At 42.9% G+C, this 18,421-nt stretch overlaps 1 pseudogene; it reads left to right on the top strand.

The window, feature by feature from the left end:
* The first annotated feature begins 9,340 nt into the window (after window positions 1-9,340).
* On the top strand, window positions 9,341-9,504 carry LOC132809140 (U2 spliceosomal RNA; annotated as a pseudogene).
* The last annotated feature ends 8,917 nt before the right edge of the window (window positions 9,505-18,421 follow it).

The raw sequence follows: 18,421 nt of genomic DNA, 5'->3' as shown, positions 1-18,421 counted from the left end.
AGCCTCGGAGACCTGTGTTCATTTCCCGACTCTGTGGAGTTTGCACATTCTCCCCGTGTCTGCGTGGGTTTGCTATGTTTCCTCCTACAATCCATAAATAGGCAGGTTAGGTGAATTGGCCATGGGTAAATTGCCCGTAGTGTTAGGTGGAGTTGGATGAGTCTGGATGGGTGCACGTCGGTGTGGACTGGTTGGGCCGAAGGGCCTGTTTTCACACTGTAAGTAGCGTCATCGAGATGTAGAGCATGGAAACAGATACTTTGGTCCAACTCGTCCATGCCGACGAGATATGTAAACTTAATCTAATGCTATTTGCCAGCACTTGGCCCAAATCGCTCTAAACCCTTCCTATTCATATATCCATCCAGATGCCTTTTAAATGTTGCAATTATAGCAGCCTCCATTTCTTCCCCTGGCAGCTAATTCCACACACACACAACCTCTGCATGAAAAAGTTGCCCCTTACGTCCCTTTTACACTTTTCCCTCTCACCATAAACCAATGCCCTCGAGTTTTGAACTCTCCCAATCCTCGAAAAGACCTTGTCAATTTACCCTATCCAAGCCCCTTTATATTGTAAACTGCCTTGGACTGTTTGTTATTTTCACAGAAAGTGATGAATAATGGATGAAGCTTTATTGAAATGAAAATGCACTTCCTCAGCATGTAGGCAAACTGACAACTTTATCAATGCTACTCACCGCCAACGCAAACTACTTTTTTTTCCAGATTTGTGACTCAAGGAACTTGTCATGGGGGTAGTTGTCATGGTCAGTCATGAAGAGGATCATCACCACTGCAGCAGCATACAGGAGAATGTGATTTCCTCCGGTTAATAAAAACATACAAGGTAGGATTTATAGGTTGTCTAACCGTCCTTTTTATGTTCTTTCTTCACACTTAAGCAACGATTTATAATTATTTAGTTTATATTCTGGCCAATCAGCAGGCCACCCACCGGTCATATGAAAATGGGCGCAGCAGCAAGCTGAGGCAGCCCATTAGTCACAGGCCTCTAGTCCGACAAGCATCCTTCTACTATGACACTCTGCTTCCTACCATAATGCCAATTTGTTTTCTAATTTGCCAGCCTGCCCTGATTCCATGTGATCTAATGTTCAAGAGCAGCCTATCATGTGGAGCCTTATCAAAAGCCTTACTGATATCCATGTAGATTACATCTACTGCCCTGCCCTCCTCAGCCTTCCTGGTCGTTTCATCAAAGAAATGTAACAAATTTATGAGGCTTGATCTCCCACTCCCAATGCCATGCTCCACTGAGGAAGGCCAGTGTGTTGTACTTTGGGGGATGTAGGTTTTAACTGCATCATCGAGGACAGGGATGACGGCGGGGCCCAGTCTGGTTTGTTGTCGGGGAGGAGTTTAGGGGACTTGGTCAAGTCCTTTGATCTGGTGGAATCTTCCTATGTAAGTAGACAGAGCGTTAAAGAAGGGGTATGGCATTGTTGCCTTTATTGGTGGGGGCATTGAGTACAAGAGTCAGGAAGCCATAGATGTATATTACAAACAAAAGTGGCCCCAATGTTGAGCCCTGTGGAACACCACTGGTCACCTTTCTCTAATTCTCGAAATTCCCTTCAACTACTACTGTCTGTCTCCTGTTGCTCAACCAGTTCATTATGCACCGAGCTAGACAACCCTGCACACCATGTGACTTCACTTTCTCTATTTGTCTACAATGGGAAACATTATCAAATGCCTTACGAAAGTCCATGTCAATGACATCAACAGCCCTTCCTTTTGGTCACTTCTTCGAATAACTCCATTAAGTTGGTAAGGCACGATCTCCCCCAAACAATGTTGCCCATCAGCGATATGCTCATTCCTTTCCAAATATAAAGAAATCCTATCTCTCAGTACCCTCTCCAGCAACTTGCCCACTACCGACGTCAGGCTCACTGTTCTGCAGTTACCTACTAAACTTCTTGTTAAGGGAGACAATGTGAGTAACCTTCCAGTCCTCCAGCACTTCGCCTGTATTTAAGGATGCCACAAAGATATCTGTCAGGGCCCCAAATATTTCCTCTCTCACCTCCCTCAGCAACCTGGGATAGATCCCACCCGGTCCAAGGGATTTGTCCACATTAAAAACCTCTAGCATATCCAACACATCTTCCCTACTTATGCCAACGTGATCCAGACTAATCAGTCTTCTATTTCTAAGCTCAACGTTTATCATGTTCCTCTCCTCAGAGAACACTGATGCAAAGTAACCATTCAGAATCTCACCCATTCTCTCAGGTTTGCACACAGCCCGCCTTTATTATCTTTTAGTGAACCAAACCTTTCTATAGTTACCCCCTTGCTTATTATATAAGAATAAAATGCTTTGGGATTTTCCTTAATTCTGCTCGCTAAAGCTATTTCATGACTTGATACCTTGCATAAGACTTGACCTCCTCTTCTGATATTTCTCCAGGGCCCGTTCTGTCCTCAGATCCCTAGACGTTTTGTGCACTTTCCATTTCCTCTTGGCTAGTCGTACAATTTCTCCTGTCATCCACGGTTCAGCAAACTTGCCCTTCCTATTATTTGCTTTCAATGGGACATGCCTATCCTGCACTACCATTAACCTATCTGTGAAAGCCTCCCATATATCAAATGTGGACTTGCCTTCAAATAGCTTTGTCCAATCCACATTTCCCAGCTCCTGCCTAATTTTGATATTACTATCCTTGGCCCAGTTTAGTATTCTTCCCTTCGGCAACTCTCTTCATTATCTACGAGTATTATACAAGTTACAGAATTGTGGTCACTGTTCGTAAAGAAATCCCCTACCGCAACTTCTTCCACTTGTCCTGACAAATTCCCCAGCACCAGGTCCAATATGGCCCCTTGCCTCGTCGGGCAATTGACATACTGCTCTAGAGAACGCTCCGGGACGCTTCATCCAAAATCTAATCCATCCAGACCTCTGATGTTAAGTGTATCCCAGTCAATGTTGGGAAAATTTAAATCTTCCATCACCACTACCCTATTGCCTCTACTTATATTCATAATGTTAGATTACTTACGGTGTGGAAACAGGCCCTTCGGCCCAACAAGTCCACACCGACCCGCCGAAGCGCAACCCACCCATACCCCTACATATACCCCTTACCTAACACTAGGGGCAATTTAGCATGGCCAATTCACCTGACCCGCACATCTTTGTGACTGTGGGAGGAAACCGGAGCAACCGGAGGAAACCCACGCAGACACGGGGAGAATGTGCAAACTCCACACAGTCAGTCGCTTGAGGTGGGAATTGAACCCAGGTCCCTGGCGCTGTGAGGCAGCAGTGCTAACCACTGTGCCACCGTACTGCCCCACGGCTTGTTTACCTATTTGTTCTTCTACCTTATGCTGACTGTTGGGAGGTCTTTAATACAGCCCCAACAATATAACTGCAACCTTCTTATTTCTCAGCTCCACCCATAATGCCTCACTACCCAAGACCGCCGTAGTGTCCTCTTTTCACGCAGCCGTGATATTGTCCTTGACCAGCAATGCAACTCCATCCTTCGTTTACTTCCCTCCCTGTCCTGTCTGAAACGTCGATATCCTGGACATTCAGTTGCCAATCATCATGCCCTTCCCTCAACCAAGTCTCTGTGATGGCAATAATTTCATAATTCCAGGGACCTATCCAAGCCCTACGTTCATCTGCCTTACTCACTATCCTCTTTGCATTAACGTAGATGCATTTCATGTTGCAGCTTTATAAGACTCGGAGTACTGTTTTCAGCTCTGTTCACTACATTACAGGAACGGTGTGGAAGCTTTGCAGAAGGTGCAGAAGAGATTTACCATGATGCTACCCGAATGGCTTAGACTGTATTAACTATAAGAAGAGGCCATAAAAACGAGGTTTGTTTTCTCTGGAGTGGTGAAGGCAAACGGGAGACTTGGTAGAAGTCTATAAAATTATGAGAAGCACAGATAGGGGTGACCGTCAGAATCTTTTGACCAGAGTTGAAAGAATAATATTAGGGGGCATTTAAAATGAGCCAGACTTAGTACTAATGTATTATATTCTGTTTAATTCGTACAAAATCAAAATCGATTGTGTTCAAACATTTTCCTGGAAATGCATCTCTGCAAAACGTATTTATTTCTATTCTGTTGTCGAGCAGCTTAGTTTGGCTGCGCACCCTCGCCCTTCCATTTGCTCATTGGCCTATCTCTTTAAAGATGAATGGGCTGTGCATAGTTTTCACTAAACCTGTTAGTTTTGCCCTTGTTTTGAAAGAGGGTTCAAACAAGATGTAATGCCTCCCACTGAATCAATCATGTCTGGAACAAATTCAATCTCCATAGTGCAAGTTAAATATAGTTTGTACTTTACCCGGTTCAAGGTCAGCGGTTGTAATCAGTACATATTTTCCTCAATGTGCAGGCAGCTCACTGTTTGAAAATTATCTGCAGAGAGGGAACAATATTGATTTAACAAGGCTTGTGAAATGCATGGTGGAGAGCAAAAAACAAATCTACTGCTGCAATGGAGAGGAGCTATATTGAGAATGTTGTGATAATGGGATTGACTGGCACGAGGGGTCATAGTTTATAAAGTGTTAGTAGGAAAGTATAACGGAGATGTCAGAGGTAGGTTCTTTATGCAGGGTTCTGAATGCATGGAATGCGTTGCCAGCGGTGGTGGTGAAAGCAGAGTCATTAGAGACATTTAAGTGACTGCTGGACAAGCATATGTACAGCAGTGAATTTAGGGCTGCGTAGGTTAAGTTATTTTGTTTTAGATTAGGATTAATACTCAGCACAACAACGTGGGCTGAAGGGCCTGTTCTGTGCTGTACTTTTCTATGTTCTATTTTTTACTTCAGTTCATGAATGACCAGTTCGTCTGTCTCCTCATTTTGACGAGGCTATCGTGTCCGTCGTATTATTGAGAAACTTAGTGGAATTTTGTCTCTGAGAAAAAGACAAAAAATATCATCTTTAATTCTCTTTTGTTTACTTTGTCCCAATTGCAGTATTTGTTCTGCTGCCAATCGAGGGCACATATTTGACTTTCCTGATCACATTTTGCTTTTCCTGCAGAAAGCTGTTGCAAACACATTTGTATCTCTCACTAGTTTAGTTTCATGGTGCCTTCTCTCACAATGCATTATTTTGTTAGTCCCTCCCTTTACTGATTTAGAAACTGTTCTGAGTCTCGAGGCCCGGGGTTTAACGTCAGCTTTATATATATTTTATACATTTAGTACATTACCACTGCACCAGAAAACGCGCCCCACCACCCACCATCAGCTTTGCACGCCTCTTCCTTTTATTGACTTCACGCTTTACCTTCCCCTGGATTCCATAATTATATCTTTGTAGGCTTTTGTTCATGTTTGCAACTCAAAAATGATGTAATCATTAAAATCTTTGATTTAAATGGAATCTAAACAGACAACAGATTATACAGACTGTCGCATTATCAGGAGCGGTGGGGAGGCATTGCTTCACTGTCAGGTTGTCCAATTGTCAGATGTCAGTTGGCTTGCGTCTTTGAGTAAAGTGTACAGTATCGCTGATGTTATGAGGGAAGGTTATGCTTCCAGTGGAGAGATCAACATAAAAATATTTCTTCAGTTGATGTACTTGCCTTCTGACATAGACATGATTAATTCCATTGAATGTTTGGACGATGAATAAACGTATTTCATTCGGGGGAGTCCGGAACCAGGTACCATGTTATAGAAATCAAGTGTTTCAGAAGGAAAGGGATACACAACTGCAATCGAAATTATCTTCTGCATTCAATCCCTGTTGACGCAAGAGCTGGCTGGATGTTTGTTGTTCGTCGGGCCAAGATGGTTGATTTGCAATATGTAAGCGTCTGGCCAAATCAAAAGAAGGTGTGGGCCGACAGGGACAGTGACATCAATTGAAGGCTCAAGGGCAGAGTCGGTAACCCGCTTGGAGAAGAGTTGGTTCAGGTTGGTAAACCTTTTCTTTCTCTATCTCTGCCTGTCTCCATTTGATACAATCTCCTTCACCCCTTCTCTCTGTTCTCTGTGATGCTCGGTCATTCTCATTATCTCGCGATCTCACACGAAGACTCCCAATCTTGTTCTTTCACTCTTTATATCACTCAGTCTGTCTATCTGTCGTTGTCATTATCACACTGTCTCTCCATCTGCCTTGTTCTCTGTGTTTTTTTCTCTCATTTTCTCTCTCTCTGTGTCTCTTTCTCTGTCTCGCTGTCTCTCACTGTCTTTCTTTCCTCGCTTTGTATCTAATGCTCTCTCTTTCTCTATCTTTCTCTCAATCACTGACTCTCAGACATTCCCACTACCTCTGCCAGGAGCTCTCTCACACACACTTTTTATCTCTCGTTCCTGCTTTTTTTGACTGCTTTGACTCTGTCTCTATCCGTGTCTCTCTCTGACTGTCTCCTTCTCTGCTTATCTTTCTCTCTGTGTATCTTTCTTTCTTTCTTTCTCTATTTTGCTGTCTCTTTCTGTCTGGCTATCTCTATCTCCCTCTCACCATCTGTATCTCTTCCGCTTTCTGTCCCCCACCTTTCTGTCTGTCACTGTCGCTTCCTGTACTCCAGGTCCCGGTCTCTGCCATTCTCTGTCTCTGTGTCTTTCTCTGTCTCACTTTCTCTCTCACTCACTCAGTCACTCATTCATTCATTAACTCTCTATCTCTTTCTTTCACTCCTCTCTCTGGTTCACTCACACTGTCCGTTCTTCTCTCCTGCAGTCTCTCTCTCTCGCCCTCTCTCTCTCTCTCTCTTTCTTTCGTCCTCTCTCTGTCTCTCTCTCTCTCATTGTCTCTCTTTCTCTCTGGCAGTCTCTCTATCCCACTGGATGCCCCACCCACCCTCTGTTGCTGTCCCTTCCTCTCTTTCAAGCTGTTCGATCCTCTCTCTCGTTTTCCGTCTCTTTTTCTCTCTTGCTGTCTTGCACTTTCTCTGTTTCCGGCTGTCTCTCCTTCTATATGTCCTTTTCACTGTTTCTCTATCTGTACCTCCCTACCACTTTCTCTCTCTTACACGATCTCCCCTTTCTTGATAACTTCCCCTCTATCTGGCTGTCTCCCCCTCTCTCTCGCTGTTTTCCCCGCTCTCTTCTCCCGTCTCTCTCTGTCGCCGTCTCTCTCTCACTGTCCCCTTCTCTCTCACTTGCTGTCCCACATTCTCTCTCGCTCATCTTCCCGTGTTCACCCCCGCTGTTCCGTGCTCTCTCTCTCGCTCGCTGTCCTGCACTCTCCCTTGCTTGCTGTCCCATGCACTCTCTTCCTCGGTGTCCTGCACTCTTTCTCACTGTTCCACGTTCCCTCATTTTCATTGTACCACGCTCCATCTCGCTCACTGTCCCGCGCTGTCCCTCTCTCTCACGGTCCAGCGCTGCCCCCACCTAGGACGACAGAGAGACATTTTCTGTTTGCCGACACGTGTGTCCCTGCATATTTTTCACGCACTTGCCAATGCAGTATGAACTGAAGAAGTTGTTTTTTTCATCCTCTTCAGATTTTTTTGTGTTTTCCCTACAGTACGGTTAAAGGGTGCTGACAAATCCCAAAATGCGGACTCTCTGCCTGTTCCTGTTGCTGTTGCTCACAATCGCCATGTCAGATGCAGCTGTACTGGATAACCTTGCCTTGACTGGCATGGTCCAAGGAAGTGTCAGTGAAAAAGATCTTACCTGACCATCTCTGCAAGCTGGGGGTTGTGCTCAATCTGAGGTCAAATCAGAGCCTGGTTGCCTGGAGCAGGCTGTGAATAAATGGCGAGGAAACGGCAGGTACAGGGAGTGCTCTGTAGCTGTGGGAATTAAGTCTGAACCCATTAGCCAGGACTCTTAATACTCCCAGACGCAGAGACTTCCAGGGAAACTATTACCAGATTTCCCGGGGTCATATCTTTAACAGTGAAATCGATAGCACCCGCTGACCCTGAAATAAAGGAGAGAGTGAAATACATCGCAGTGAGCTTTGAAGAGAAAGTCCAAATCCCCAGACAGGAAACATTTTACTGTTTACTGAATCATCTCACTCACCTCTCAGTTTGCCTTTGTAACCCTCTGCCTCCTTTGCTATTATTCCCATTTCTTGTCAGTCTGCAAGTCTTTTGTTCTGTTTGTCTCTGTATGACCCAAACATTTTTCCGGTTATCAATTCTTCCAGGACTTTCCGTGCCTCCAGCTCCCACTGATTGCACTTGTAGCTCTCATTCTCTCTCTCTCTTTCTCTCTCCCCGTCTCTACTTGTTTCTTAACATCCCGTGTATCATGCTGAATAAAGTAGTGCATCAGTAAAAGTAACTTAAAATGATGTTACAGCGAGTTATCAAGAAGGCTTGTGGCATTCTCTGATTCACTACAGGAGGATTTGGACAAAAATAAGTAACATCGTTGTGCTCTCTGTCAATTACCCTGATTATCTCTTTAAACCTCTCACTGATCCCAGAATTTACTACAGCGCTGGAAGAGGGATACAACGTAATTCAACATTGACCTTCCCATGCAAGAATTTGAAACGTGAATTGCAGGGTTTCACGTTTTCTTTAAAATGATGGGCATTGTTCCAAGTAACTCATCTCAAACTGTGCCCACTGACACTGCTAAGAGAATGTTGTACCCAAACTCACACCCTGACTTCAGCTCTTTCTGTTTCAGCAGAGCATCTGGGCACCAGGTGACCGATTATGGGAGAAAAGACTTCGCCTTCCTCGTGGATTTATCTGCTTCCCAGTGCGGAAAGACTAACAGACATGTAGAATTGAACCCCAGAAGACCAAGACGGCCTTTCATTACCTACGATGTGAACATTTTCCTGAACTCCCTAACTGGAAATGACCTCGCAGTCTTCCCGAACAGCGGCAGTCGTTGCCCAGAAAATAAATTGCTGAATCCCGCCCAGATCAAAGGGAACAGCACCGCAGCTCAGCTTTTCCAAACTCTGCTGAATAACATAACCCAGTACAATAATCAGCCAGTGGGCTGTATCATTCTCTACACCACCTACCGCCCATGTCTAGATCACTGTTTCAGTAACATGGGGAATTGTGAGATCATACCTGCCTTGCAAAGTTCCCCATTTCGGGACATATGGACTGAACCAGACATTCACAAGTATTTTGTTTTCAGTAAAATATTTGCACATGATGCATATCAGAGCCGACACCAGGAAATCCGGGAAAAGCAGGCTGTAGTGGAGAATACCGAGTTAAATATCAGAAAGTATGATGTAGAATAACCATTAAGGTGTAGAAAATGTTCCGCACCGGAATACAGCATCGATCAGATATAAAATTGGCGAGTCCTCTCCTGATGCAGGCAGGGCATTCCATGCCCTTACTACTCTCTGAAAAAAGAATCTATCTCTGATATCTGGCCTTTTGGCTTGGAATATGTGTAGTTTCTGTTCTTATCAGTTTAATCGCTGATATCTCCCGAAGGTGGGCGTGTTTGTATTAAATGGATTTTTGGAGCAGGGAGATGGCTTAAGGGCTTGCTCTGTCCTCTCCATGTATCAGCCTGAATAACCCTCACCTTGACCTCCTTCCACCTATCCCACCTCCATCGCCCCTCCCCCTAGTCCCTCCTCCCTACCTTTTATCTCAGCCGGCTTGGCTCTCTCTCTCTTATTCCTGATGAAGGGCTTATGCTCGAAACGTCGAATTCTCTATTCCTGAGATGCTGCCTAACCTGCTGTGCTTTGACCAGCAACACATTTGCACCTATATGTATCACCCCTCAGTTTAAACTATGCCCACTTGTGCTAGCAATTACCATCCAAGGAACGGCTCTCACTGTCTGCCCTATCTATTCCCCTGATGATCTTTTGTGCCTCTGTCAAGTCACCGTATAACCTTCTTCTCTCTCAGGAAAACTGCATTAAGTCCCTCAGCCTTCTTCATAATACCTTCCCTCCATACCAGCCAACATTCTGATGAATATCCTCAGATTTCCATAGCTTCCACATCCTTCCTATAATGCAGTGAGCAGAACTGTGCGCAGTACTCCAAGTGTGGCCACACCAGAGTTTCTTACAGCTGCAACATTACCTCATGGCTCCAAAACTCTATTCTTCTATTCATAAAAGCTAACACACGTAAGCCATATTAATATCTCAATATCCCTTCAACCTGGGTGGAGACTTTCAGGGCTCTAACATGGACACTGAGATCTCTCTGCTCATCCACACTACCAAGAATCTTACCATTAGCTCGGTCCTCTGTATTTCTGTTACTCCTTCTAAAGTGAATCACCTCTCACTTTTCCGCAATAACCTCCATTTGTCACCTCTCAGCCCATCTCTGCAGCTTATCTGTGTCTCACGGTAACCTACAACATCATTTTGCACTATCTTCACCTCCACTAACATTAATGGCCTCTGCAAATGTACTAACCTAGGCTTCTCTACCCTTAACCACATAATTTATAAACCTGATCAACAGCAGTGGCATCAAAACAGATCCTAGCAGTACACCACGAGTAACTGAACTCCAAGATGTAACAATTCCCATCAACCACCACGCTCTATCTTCTTCCAGCCAATTAATGATCCAAACTGCGAGATCACCCTCAATACCATGCCTCCGTATTTTCTGTGATAGCCGATTGTGGAGAATCGTACCAACCGCCTTTCTGAAATTGAGATGTTTGACAACAATATTTGAAAGGGTTCAGAAAATATTTTCAAGGATGCTGCCAGGATTGGAGGGTTTGAGCTATGGGGAGAGGCTCAATAGAATGTATTCACTGTGATCTAACCATGCTACACAGTCTATGGCTTAGCAATAGAGGAACCTTGTAGAACACTGTTGTGGAGAAAATATAGAGAACCACCAGGAGACGCAGAGATTTCATCCAGAAGTAGGCCTTTTATTTGCATGCAAAAAACCGTGACAACGAGAAAGCTGATTATCACCTAAGTTGTACATTCTACTTAATGTTATTCTAATGTCACCTTTAGATATTTATTGGTAACCCTGCTACAGTGATCTTCAAGTGCAGACTAACCTATCATGCTAGATATTTAACTATTCCATCTGTTGCAATAATCTCAAGTCTCAAGCTCACTCTCGTAACTATTAATTAGCTATTTTAATGTCATGCCCCAAATATTTATAGTCCCAATCCTGTCATAACAACACTTAACAGAGAAACTTGATTTATTACTTGTGTTATCTCATCTTGCAATAGTGACCTTTCAGCCTGAACCTTACTCTGCTAATTGGTGTAAGAATGTTCCACTATGGTTATCCCATCCTGCCCCTGCCTTCCACAGAATACGGATCCCAGTGGTCTTCCTGCTTTATCCCTTCCCATGTTTTCATGTTCTTTATTTTCCATATTTCCCCCTTTGAGACCTATTGGTCCCACCCATGGAAAGAAGACAATGAGCTTAGCCTCTCTTGTGCCCAATACCAGAAATATAGATCCCAACATGGACAAAATAATTTTTGGAGTCGGAAACTTAAAGGATTATTCCTCCATTCCCGAGGTCCCTTGGGCCAAAGACCTGCCCTCCAATATCCAGAACAGGAAAAAAGACCCAAGATCCCTCACAATCTTGGACCCACACCACGTTATTCAGAAGTATCATCGACGTCGCCACGTGGACATATTCCTTGTACTGTGGCAGTTGTTAGAATAATGGGGTTCCACCAGAGGAGTAAGCTTTTCCTGGGGTAGCTGAAATGACCACAAGTTGCCGTGCCGTGACACGAACTAAAAAGGACTTCATAAAATGTAGAGCACAACAAAAGATGAAGGCAACAACAAGCAAACCTGCACCTACAGTAAGTCCAATCTTGACAAACCATGCTCCCCAAGACCCTAATATAGTATTCTGCCAATCAAAAGCCTGATGACCAAACCCTGAATTGTTTTTATTTTTATCTCCCTTCTTAGATTGTTTAGTTTTTCCATTGCTTCAGTCAAAGATCCCCCAGGGCTAGTGTTGTTAGATATAAACGTACAGCAATGTTCCCCAACATCACACAAACTCCGCCTTTTTCTTCCTGTGTCCAATCTAAGGCCTGTCTGTTTTGTCATGTCGTTTTAGTGGTAACATCCAATTGTTCTCCGAAGGCCACAACGGTACCATCAGTATCATTGATAAATCTCTGCTTTTTGTAACAAATGTAATTCATCCATTCAGCATTCTTGCTAATCCCCATCATTGGGGTAGGAGCTTCCCAGCCTGCGGCAATCTCATTGCGGGCCTTAAACTCGGTAGGAATACCTCTTGGCTGTCCTATACTATCAATATGAATTGTCGGATCAGGGACATACTGTGGCTTAGTTCGGCGACTGTAATGTAGCGTCAAGTTGCGAGTGGCGATATAAGGACCTTGCGCCAGAGCATTACAAGGGCAAAGCTGTCACTCCAGTCAGTGGGCAGCGTCATGCGCAACCCTACTTTCTTACCTCAGCCAGTAAGTTTCTGTCTGAGAATTTAAAACAGCTCCAAATGTGGTGTGCAACTCCATTTGAATCGTCCTCCCTCAAAGACCCATAAAGTAGCCTACTAGTGTGGAGCCATTTGACTTAAAGCTTTCAAAACTCAACCCTTCCCGTTTCCTGAAAGTAGCCTCGGGAAACGTGTAATTAGTCTTACCAGTGAACCACGGGTTACTATATCAACACCACCGTTGGAGTTGCTGCCAGCCCACTTCATCCTGCAGACAGAATGTAGTGCCCGGAAGTAGCAGGCGCCAAAAGGGGGCAAGGGGATTGCCTGTAAGTTGATGAGTCATTCGGGTAAAGGGGTCGGCTGGAGTGCTCCAAACACCATTCAGTTCAGATGCTCAAGTTAAAGGGCATATGGACAACATAATTTGAGGGTATTCACTTAGTAGACACGAAGCAGTTCTGTCTCGCCATTACTACGATCGTGTAGTTTGCCCATTGAAACCAGTGATTGTCACAAGCGCGTACCCATGTTAGTGCAGCAAAGTAACCCTGGCATTACATGTCCAGGTCTGCAAAGTTAACGGTCTCCAAATCTGATTTTTCAGGTCTGGCATCAGAGAGGTTGTTATCAGGGACATCTCCCCATGTATTCCCCATCCTTGCTGCCAGGAGGACTGTTCTCGACATCTTCATAAATATCATTTCTGGAATGATCAGGATTCCAAAGAGCTTCACCTGTACCTTGTTCAGAACCCTGTGGAGGCGTACTAGCCTCCTGTGTGCCCTACCATGTCCATGTTTTTCAGCCTTAACTCCACTTACCTTAGTGTTAGAGTTAATTTGTGCCGGTGATAGAGCTTTAGGTCAATGATTAAGGTGGTACCATATGTGTCGTCCTTCCACTTGGATGTCGGTAGATGATGCCTTCATCACTAAGAAAGTTCTCTCTCCTCGACACATTTCAGCTTCTTCGAAATACCGCACGTGCACGCAATTCCCGGGCTTATTCGGTCCTTCCTCGTTGACAGCTGTCAGTTCCCTTTGTATTTCCAGCAGGAGATTAGTCTCATGTATCATAGGTTGCTGCTGCATATATTGCTTAAGTTCTGAGTTTAACTGCTCCAAGCTAGGCCATTAGTATGGGGCTCTCCAACTGGCACTGGCATAGGTCTACCTGTGAGCATCTCAAGCGGTGTGAGCATCTCATATCGTGTTAGATTTTAATGCCAGCGGCAGCACATCAATCCATTTAAGGTTGGTGCTTGCACAGATCTTATTTAATTTGGCTGTCAATGTCCCATGAATTTTTCCACCATACCCTGTGACTGGGGATGATATATGCATCCAAACCTCTGCTTGATTTTCAAAGAATGCAGCATCAAGCTAACTACGTTCTGACCGAAGACAGACTCATTTTCTGGGCTGATTTCCGACGGTATACAAACTCTTGAGATATCTTCATTCATCATAAATGTTACAAATGTCCCAGCTCCTGTTTTCAACCTTATTTCCACTGTTCCAGTTGATTTCACTCTCCCCCCATCTGTATCATGTTGCGACCACAAATTGCCTGCTGCTGTATCCAATTGCTCATTACCATATTGATCATTTTCCTCCACTGTCACTGGCATGCTCCGCTGGGTTGTTACCTTGGCTTCCTTTGGATTCCCTGTCAAGTTGCAGCACGCTAGTGTTTTAATATAGCTGCTATCCCTGGATTCCCAAAACCTCTGTCCTGAGCATATTCCATTCCCTAATTGTTTCTACATGCCTGGCCATAGGGCCTAAATCTTGAGATTGGTACCCCTTATTTGCCAGGAAGGCTACATGCAGTGCAGAGCCTGGTACACTCTACCAGTTTGGCAGGAATGGATTTCTCTCTATTTGCAGCATCACTTCCTGCTCCCCTAATGTCATTGCTTCACTTCTCAAATTTTGTGGAGCACTGTCTTTCTCCTGCCACTGTCTTTCTAACACCTCATCCTGAGTTTTATCAAATATCACTGTGTAGTCCTGCTCAGACTTAAGTGATCTTGCTTCATTCAACATCGTAAACAGCTCCGCTTCCCACATTCGCCAAATGTCTTGAATATCACTTGCTATATCCCCTATTCAATAAACATTAACATCTTTAACTTCTGGCATCATTAATTGTATATTGGCCTTTTCTACGAACAAGTCTTGCTATGTGCACTCCAAACTTACTTCTCACTGTCAGCTATGTTTATTTTAACTGTTTGTGAGTAATCATGAGACCTTCTTCTTTGCTTCTTATTGAGGTGGGTTAGCGTATTTGCTGAGTTTGAAGGAACTGACAAAGAGCAGAGGGAAATACTTACCCACAGTATGTCATGTAATAAGTAGAAACATGTAAGCATACCTCACATTCAAATGCGTATATGTGCTGTGTGTTAGTGGTGAGGCTGGTTGGTGGGATAAACAGAGGGAAAGTTTAGGGATGATAAGTAAGTTTGATGATACAAATATTCACAGGGTGAATGGTATTGAGGAAGATAATCTCAGGTTACAGATAAAAACAGACAAATTTGTCAGTTGGGCATGGGAGTGGTAGATGAAATTTAACTTTGATAAATGTGAGATGATGCTTCTTGCCAGGAGGCACAAAACAATATAGTCCTAAGTGAGTGGTGGGATACTAGGAAATGCAGAGGAAATAAAAATCCCTCAATGTGGCATAAGTGGTTCATGGTTCAGTGAAAAAGGTATCTTCACCAGCAGGGATTTCCTGTTGGTGTTCTGGTGGACATTGGTTCAGTCACAATTGGAGTTCTATGTGCAGTTCTGGTCACTGCACGGTAAGAAGGATGTGATTGCATTAGACAGGGTGCACAAAGATATTCGTGAAAATGTTGCTGGGAGAGTAGCAGTTTAGTTGTGAAGATAGATTCTGGATAAGGTTGAGTTGCGATCTCACAAGTAGAGATAAGAGAATAAGACTATGAGGGGCATGGATTGGGGGAATCTAAATCAGTTTCTTCCCCTTCTCTGAAGATCCAATAGCAATGTGGCCCATTTTTCAGCTGAAAGGCTCGAGGTTCAAAGGGAAGATGACACCCAGAGGACAGTTGGTTGAGTTGACAATCTTCAAAATCTTTAAAACGTACTTGAATGACAATCAAGATAATGGTGTAATTTTTGAAATGGGACTCATGTAGTTTATAATATAATTTCCAAGTTAGAAACACGACGGATTGGTGAGTCAAGTCTGTCCCATATGATGTTATCCTTCAATGATTTGTAAGTTAACTTTCTGAATAAATGTCTGTTTTTAGATTAAATTAGACGATTTACAGTGTGGAAACAGGCCCTACAGCCCAACAAGTCCAAAACGACCCTCCGAAGAGCAACCCACCTAAACCCATTCCAATACATTTACCCCCTTCACCTAACACTACGGGCAATTTAGCATGGCCAATTCATCTAAGTTGCACCAAACTAATTTTTGTCTTCGTTTTCAAGAAGTATTAATTGTGTACGTTCAAGCTGTTGTGATGGTTACTATGAATTTCTGGTTCTGATTCAGAGAATTCATTCACAGATAGATTTTGCCAAACGAGTTGCAAAAGAGAATTAAAAGGAAAGCAACAATATAACCATGTTGAGTAGAACACTTCTCAACGAATTCCACAACGAGAGGTATTGAATGAACGAATAGTCTCAGCAACAAGTGTCCTCAGTGAAAAGAAGTGCAAAAAATATATTTTTAGGACGAATTGTGAGAGAAATAAAGCAAGTCTTGTTGTTTGAAGACTTCCTGCAATTCGCATTTGAGACCCAAGAGGACTCAATTAATTCAGAAATTGGGCTATTCAAATTGGCTTAGTGAAAAACATCATTAAAGTGTACCTGTTGGGATAATTTGGTTGTTGAAAATAATTAAAACGTTGAAAGTGTCATCATAATTTCCCAGTGAATATACCACACAATATAAAGTCAAGTCTCTGAAACTGTATTACCTCCAATTCCAACAGATTAACAGCTGCATCAAGGGAGAGTTAGTGCCACAAATAATAAAATGCAGCTTCTCAGACAAATGGTCACAAAAGTTTACTGCACCATCATTGCTGTTGTTGGAGTTCCTAGTAAGTCTTGGAACCACTCATGTTGTACATATCTCTGCATCTTCCAAAAGAATTATTGAGAATGTGGGTTCCTATTCAAAGAGGAACAAGTAATCCCAGTGTCCGAGTGTTACTGGGAGCATCACTCACTGTAAAATTCTACTGAGTGTGGGTTACTAACTGGAGGGGAACAGCTTGCCCCAGTAGCTTTTTGTACGTAGAAGTATTTATGAATATAGAATTTAACTGTTTGTGGTGAACCGAATTCAAGTTTATACCTGACTACATTCAAAGCGAGGACCATGATTTGACTGTAAATGTGGAATACTTCTTTCATAATACATTTCTAATTTCTGATGTGTTCAGTGATGAAATTGTCATTGTACATTGTACGCTGAAAATGTGTTGCTGGAAAAGCGCAGCAGGTCAGGCAGCATCCAAGGAACAAGAGATTCAACATTTCGGTCATAAGCCCTTCTTCAGGAATGAGCAAGGGCTCATTCCTGAAGAAGGGCTTCTGCCCGAAACGTCGAATCTCCTGTTCCTTGCATGCTGCCTAACCTGCTGCGCTTTTCCAGCAACACATTTTCAGCTCTGATCTCCAGCATCTGCAGACCTCACTTTCTCCTCATTATAGATTGTAAATACGATTGAATACAAATTAGATAAATCGCTAATGTGTACGTTCGATACTAAGTTTGCAAAGTTAAATATTTCATTGGGGGTACATATATGTGACTCATTCGCATATCTTGTAAATAACAGAATAGCAATGTCAATTCACCCATTTGTCCGATTGCCAAATAATGTTTACTTAAAAAAACTTTTGGACTGATTGATATTCCAGCAAGTTTCGGGCAAGCCTGTATCATGGCTACTACATTTCTTTATCTAGACGTTAATAATGAAGGATCTGGACTAAAAACAGTTGACACTATTTCGCACCTGTATCTCTTAAGATTTTGATGAACAATGTTTGAAACGGTTATTCATAATCTAAGAGCAGTTGATTTTTAAGTTGATTGCTGTCCATTACTTTGTAATGTGTGTCCTCCTTGGGAGGAAGAGGTTTTGTTTAGGACATTGCACCAGTTAGTTTTAAGGCAATACTAATAAAAAGCAAAATAAATTTAATCGGAGCAAATTATGATGCAATAAATAATGGGCATCAGCTCTTGCAATATTATGGCTGTGATAAATAATTGAATTAGAGAGGATTACAGAGAAGAAAGGGAATAAAATAAATAATGTTGTATAATAATACAGAAAATAATTCATGTTACTGGCAGAGCTCATCAATCTAAGTTACCAAGAAGAAAGCATTTTTCTTCTTTTCGTGTGATAGTGATAAACGTTCTAACTCTGCCAGATGTCCAACCTCATCACACAACTCCATTTTTTGTTCTACAGTTTCTGACCATTCAACATAACCATGCGTTATACTCTAAAGTGCGACAAAATCCGGATTGTTTGACTTGCAATTACAACATGTTTATTCCTTAATCAGATGTTCCTATTTTTATTTTTTTATGAACTGAAATAAAATCTCTGCGTTCTTAACGTATAAAGTATAAACATATACTGACAACAGGAAGCCTTAAAGAAACTGGAGTCAATGAGATTACAACTGTTTTTATTATTGCACTGCCTACAGGTAAGATGGTTCTGGCACTAAAAGGACAATCATCTCAGCTGTCACACATCGATGCACGAATTCTGCAAGGTCGTGTCCTTGGCCCCAAACTCTGCAGTTGTCTCACCAATGGCCTTCCCTCCACTTGTCATGTCCAAAGCAACGATGTTTCAGCACAATTACACCATGTTTAGCACAGTTTGTAACTCCTTGTATAATGAAGACATTTGTTTCCAAAACCTTCATGATAGCATCCGGCTTGGTGTGGTAATTGATAAATAACATTCGCACTCTCCAAAAACCAGACAATAATAATCTTAAGCAGTAAG

This window comes from Hemiscyllium ocellatum, unplaced genomic scaffold, assembly GCF_020745735.1.
Source record: "Hemiscyllium ocellatum isolate sHemOce1 unplaced genomic scaffold, sHemOce1.pat.X.cur. R17, whole genome shotgun sequence".
Taxonomy (NCBI): Eukaryota; Metazoa; Chordata; class Chondrichthyes; order Orectolobiformes; family Hemiscylliidae; genus Hemiscyllium; species Hemiscyllium ocellatum.
The sequence above is the reverse complement of the archived record's forward strand: the minus strand, read 5'-3'. Positions and strand labels throughout refer to the sequence as shown.